At 37.7% G+C, this 5,788-nt stretch overlaps 1 long non-coding RNA gene across 1 annotated transcript in view; it reads right to left on the bottom strand.

The window, feature by feature from the left end:
• LOC105002839 overlaps window positions 1–5,257 on the bottom strand; it is a 9,558-nt gene extending 4,301 nt beyond the window's left edge. The window contains exons 1-2 of the long non-coding RNA XR_827034.1: window positions 5,220–5,257; window positions 4,450–4,511 (exon numbers count right to left, since the gene is read on the bottom strand). This is a non-coding gene — a long non-coding RNA (uncharacterized LOC105002839). The remainder of the gene's footprint in view (window positions 1–4,449; window positions 4,512–5,219) is intronic.
• Window positions 5,258–5,788: the final 531 nt, after the last annotated feature.

Here is a 5,788-nt window from a genome sequence, read left to right as displayed (position 1 = left end):
CAGTAGTTTGAGCATTCTTGGCATTGCCTTTCTTTGGGATTGGAATGAAAACTGACCTTTTCCAGTCCTGTGGCCACTGCTGAGTTTTCCAAGTTTGCTGGCATATTGAGTGCAGCACTTTCACAGCATCATCTTTTAGGATTTGAAATAGCTCCACTGGAATTCCATCACCTCCACTAGCTTTGTTCGTAGTGATGCTTCCTAAGGCCCACTTGACTTCACATTCCACGATATCGGGCTCTAGGTGAGTGATCGTGATCACACCATTGTGATTATCTGGGTCGTGAAGATCTTTTTTGTACAGTTCTTCAGTGTATTCTTGCCACCTGTTCTTGATATCTTCTGCTTCTGTTAGGTCCATACCATTTCTGTCCTTTATTGAGCCCATCTTTGCATGAAATGTTCCCTTGGTATCTCTAATTTTCTTGAAGAGATCTCTAGTTTTTCCTATTCTATTGTTTCCCTCTATTTCTTTGCATTGATCACTGAAGAAGGCTTTCTTATCTCTCCTTGCTATTCTTTGGAACTCTCCATTCAAATGGGTATATCTTTCCTTTTCTCCTTTGCTTTTTACTTCCTTTCTTTTCACAGCTATTTGTAAGGCCTCCTCAGACAGCCATTTTGCTTTTTTGCATTTCTTTTTCTTGGGGATGGTCTTGATTCCTATCTCCTGTACAATGTCACAAACCTCCATCCATAGTTCATCAGACACTCTATCAGATATAGTCCCTTAAATCTATTTCTCACTTCCACCCTTAGCTTTCACCAAATTCTCTACAGGATCTATTTTTGTTCAAATCAATCCTCTGTTATGCCCTAAATGCCTGACATATATGGGATACTCAATAAACATTAGTTGACTTATGTATATTGGATTCTTAACCAAGACAAAGTTAATAACCACTGGAGTAGAGTAAAATAGAATATGGTTATTCTCTGGAAAATAATGCTCACTGTTTCCTGCTCCCTATATGCTCTATTTATGTCGAGTCTTTCATCAGCCTGTAGCTCTGAATGATACAGTGCCATGCTTGTCAATTAAACCAATTAAGGAAGATTTTTAAATCACAATTTCATTTCCTTTAGGAAATCATCCATCTTTTCATTTAACTCTACCTTTTTACTTAATTAACAAGGATTTAATAACAATTAATAAATGATATATTAATTAATTTATGAAATGACTTTGTCCTTACTTAAGTAATTCAGATTTTTAAATGCTTGTAATTTTCATTAGTTCCATCAAGTAAGACATAGAACATTCAATTAAAGCTGAGTTAGCTTACTTTACACTCTGTCCAAATACCAGGAAAACCTCTAGTGTATCTAGGACAGTGCTGGAAGAATGATCAAAACTGTGACTTTGACAAAGGCAGGGAAATGCCTGGGGCCCAAGACATGTGGTATCATAAGAAGGGGGCAGAAGCACCATAAAGTAGGTGCTCAAAAAATATTTGATGAATCAGTGAAAGAAGAAGGAAGTAGTTAATGCTAAGAAGACAGAAATCCCTCTTTGAACAGGGAACCACTAACCTTAAAAAGAGCTGATAGGGTATCCATCAATGGAGGAAGAGACAATGGTTAGATCCTCCTCTCAAAGAACATGTGTTTGTGTGGGACATAAGGAATGGCATCAAGCTGCTGATTATCAATGTAGATATCAAATACAACTCCAGTCTTTAGTTACCAGACATTTCTTTTGGGTAATTCATTACTAAGGACTTGCAAATTTGGAAGCAACCCAAAGTCCCAGAAACAGAGTCTCAAGACTGAAGAAGTATGAGATTCTGTAAAAAGCAGGTCAGGCCATTTATGCCATAGATGTGTGTATGAAAATTACATTTTAAAAATGCACAAATGTTATTTACAAATAATTTACATTCTTTAGAAGCATTTACAAATAATGATTCACTTTGCAAACAGAGATGAAAAACTCTCTTCTCTACAAGTCTGGGTCTTACTCATGCTTGTGCCCCAATTTCAGCAGTGTTGCTACTTTACAAATGACTGTGCATTTATAGTTAAAATTAAGTATAAGCAAGAGCATGATTAAACATAATCAAGGAAGATCCTACAAAAGATTGCTATCTACCTTGCTTAGCTTGCTAGATTGAGCTTCCCTAGTGGTTCAGTGGTAAAGAATTCACCTGCAATGCAGGAATCACAGGTTCAATCCTCGAGTTGGAAAGATCCCCTAGAGAAGGAAATGGCAACCCACTCTAGTATTCTTGCCTGGGAAATGCCATGGACAAAGGAGACTGGTGGGCTACAGTCCATGGGGGTCACAGAAGAGTTGGATATGACTTAGCAACGAAACAACAGCAACAACAGATTGCTAGATCACCCTAGATCACAAAGAGTGGATCGCTCATCCAAAAAACTTCCTGAAAAAGTATTTATCAGCTTAACATCTAGGTACTATCTAAGACTTAAAGAAATGAACACAGGAATTTGGGGTGTTCCCTCGGTGAGTGCCAAGGCAAGAGGGATCTCCTATGCCTTTACTTTGCACCCCCTGGAACAAAGATCCTTGATGCAGTCAGTGCTTCATATCTATGGGTTCTGAATCTGCAGATTAACCAACCATACATTGAAAATATTCAGGAATTTCTGAAGCAAAACATGAATTTTCCACACAAGGCAATTATGTACATAGAATTTATATTGTGTTTACAATTATTTATATAGAATTTACATCATACTAGGTATCATATATCATCTAGAGATGATTTGAAGTATACTGGAGGACTGTGTAGGTTATATGCAAATACAATGGCTTCCCAGGTGGCTCAGATAGTAAAGAATCCACCTGCAATGCAGGAGACCCGGGTTCAATTCCTGGGTTGGGAAGGTCCCCTGGAGGAGGGCATGGCAACCCACTCCAGTATTCTTGCCATGGAGAATGCCCAGAGGAGCCTGGTGGGCTACAATTCATGGGGTCACAAAGAGTTGGACACAACTGAGTGACTAAGCACAGTACAAGGGACTTGAGCTCCCTGGATTTTTGTATCCCCTGAGAATACAGGGACCAATCTTCTGTATTTTAGAGAAAACAGAACCTAAGATCCAGATATTCAAAGAGACATCAAATTTGAACCATTTAGGATAAAGAAAATGTGGTACATGTATACAGGGGAATACTACTCAGCCATAAAAGAGAAAGAAATAATGTCATCTGCAGCAACATGGATGCAACTAGAAATGATCATACCAAGTGAAGTAAATCAGAAAGAGAGGGACAAACACCATATGATATCACTTATATGTGGAACCTAAACTATGACACAAATGAACTTTCATGAAACAGAAATAGGACTTACAGACATAGAGAGCACACGTGTGGTTGCCAAGGGGCGGAGCGGTGGGATGGACCCGGAGCTTGGGATTGGCAGATGTAAATTATTACATAGAGAATGGGCAAATTACAAAGTCCTACTACATAGCAAAGGGAGCTATAATCAACTTTCTATGATAAGCTGTAATGGAAAAGAATATTTAAAAAAGAATATATACATATATGTATAACTGAATCACCTTGCTATATAGCAGAAATTAACACAACACTGTAAATCAACTATATTTCTATTTTTTTAAAGTGAAATTTAAACCATTTATCTTATCTGTTTCTTTTTGTTGAGTATTTTCTTCCTTCCTGCTGACAGTGAAGTCTTGGGAGAAACTGTGGGTGGTTATATAAAAGCAGATATTGTGTTTTGCAAATTTTATTTTAAACTTATTCACATTTATCATCCATTTACTAGGTAGACTACTAAGTGCTTCTTAAAATGGTGGTATAGAAGAATTTAATGAAAAAGTTAATGTTCATTTTACATTTGCCTTGTGTTTATGGTACAATATATTGAGAAATATTTCATGGAAGAAAAACAAATATACAAATTATATAATTCACATAATAAATTAATAAATATAAAAATAAATATAAACATAAAAATAGATAAGCATATAGACCCAGAGTTGGTGAACTGCAACTCAGAAATAAACTCCAGTGTTTGTACAACACTATTACTCAGAAATATTCTTACTTGCTAAACTTCTACCAGTTGCATCAAGAGCTCCTCTTGGTAGAGGAATGGTGTGGAACTCTTTCAGGGTAGAAGAACTGGTCTTTATCACACAGGAACGTACACAGGTATTTCCTTAGCATTTATCTGAGCAGTTATCTGACACAGACCCTGAAAAAGACTCTGAATATTAAAGAAATTTGGAGCTCTTAAATGCATCATCTTCTGTAATGATATATGAATGTTATTTAGCTTAACAATTTCACAAGGGAGTTGATATTTATGTCATCTGCAGTCAGGTTCAACTAGCCCCTTGGCTTTAGAGTTGATCACAAATATGGAAGTCAACTGAGAGATATAACTGTTGGTTATAGCTCCGCCCCCCAGACTTTAACTGAAGAAGGTAATGCTTCTATTGTATACTTACAGATACAATGAATACAAGGGAGTGTGAGTTTAAAGTTGTCAGAGATAATGGTTGTTCCAGCCCTGAAAGAAAAAGGGGAGGGTGGAATTCAGAGACCATGGAGAAAATTTATTTATTCATACAAAAATACTCATTGCAACTATTGCTTGCTAGGCTAAAAATAAAATGAGCAAGAAAGAGACTGAATGAAGTTTTATGTGTTTTTATGTGCTTTCCACTCACAATCAATCATTGGGCATCTTCTTAATGCCAGTATTGTAGATTTGGGGTAGGGGTGGGGAGGGCAGAAGAGAGACAGCCACAGTGTCTAGTCTCAAAAAGCAACACTCTGCTCTATTTGGAGATACTGAGGAAATACACCATTTAAAAGAGGCAGGGAGGAGATTTCATTTAAGCAAGTGTGCAATGGTATAGGCAGAATAATTTGAGGTAAGTACATCTATTAAGTAGATGAAGTTTGACTTTGGTTCTCCACTTCTGTCTCTATATGTTTTCTTTCTCTGAGGCTCCTTGGCACCTTCCTAAGGATTTTCGCCTTGATGTCCACTATCCACCGCTTCAAAGCTAATCTAAGCCTAAATAATTTGACAAACTGATTTCCACTTAAGTGTCTACTAAACTAGTTTATACTACCTAATTTGATGAACTGATTTCCAATAATTCAGTTTAGTTCATTCGCTCAGTTGTGTCCGACTCTTTGCGACCCCATGAATCGCAGCATGCCAGGCCTCCCTGTCCATCACCAACTCCCAGAGTTTACTCAAACTCACATCCATCGAGTCGGTGATGCCATCCAGCCTTCTCATCCTCTGTCGTTTCCTTCTCCTCCTGCCCCCAATCCCTCCCAGCATCAGGGTCTTTTCCAATGAGTCAACTCTTCACATGAGGTGGCCAAAGTACTGGAGTTTGAGCTTTAGCATCAGTCCTTCCAATGAACACCCAAGACTGATCTCCTTTAGAATGGACTGGTTGGATCTCCTTGCAGTCCAAGGGACTCTCAAGAGGCTTCTCCAACACCACAGTTCAAAAGCATCAATTCTTCAGCACTCAGCTTTCTTCACAGTCCAACTCTCACATCCATACATGACCACTGGAAAAACCATAGTAATTAATTTATGGTAATTTCCCTAAAGAAAAGACAAGAAATTGTAGTTTCAGCCTTACAGAGATACCTAGAATAACAACAATATCATATACTCTCATTGTGCTGTTAATATATTTATAAATACCAATGCAAGGTGCTGTGTATTCAACAGTATGAGGCTATGAAGATAAATAAGATGAGTAATTAACCTTATTTATAAGGGACCTTGACAGAGAAGGCAATGACAACCCACTC

Source organism: Bison bison, unplaced genomic scaffold (genome assembly GCF_000754665.1).
Source record: "Bison bison bison isolate TAMUID 2011002044 unplaced genomic scaffold, Bison_UMD1.0 scf7180017864458, whole genome shotgun sequence".
Lineage (NCBI taxonomy): Eukaryota > Metazoa > Chordata > Mammalia > Artiodactyla > Bovidae > Bison > Bison bison.
Note: the sequence above shows the minus strand (reverse complement) of the source record. Positions and strands in the feature narration are given on the sequence as shown.